The sequence below is a fragment of the Euprymna scolopes genome, chromosome 11, assembly GCF_053919585.1.
Source record: "Euprymna scolopes isolate OS-2025 chromosome 11, ASM5391958v1, whole genome shotgun sequence".
Lineage (NCBI taxonomy): Eukaryota > Metazoa > Mollusca > Cephalopoda > Sepiida > Sepiolidae > Euprymna > Euprymna scolopes.
In genome coordinates, this window is record NC_136492.1 from 147,499,273 (window position 1) to 147,499,650 (window position 378).

A 378-nucleotide genomic window follows, 5' to 3' on the forward strand; every position below is an offset into this window, starting at 1 on the left:
TTTCTGCACAGCATACACCTCCAAACACCCGACAACGCCGGGCACCCCTGCTAGTATGTATATATATATGTGTATATATATATGTATATATGTATATATATGTATATATATAGGTATATATAAATGTATATATATATATGCATATGTATATATACATATATATATATAGTAATATATACGTTTATATTTATAGGTATATATATATATATATATATATATATATATATATATATGTAGGCATTACGGCAAAATTTTGCGAGTACTTGTTCCATCAGTCATCATTGGATTAATATTGTTGTATTTTTCTGCATTTTGTTTTTTGTTTTTTTAATTAAAAAATTAGCTCTCTCATGAGAGGGTAAGATTAATAAAAGAAAT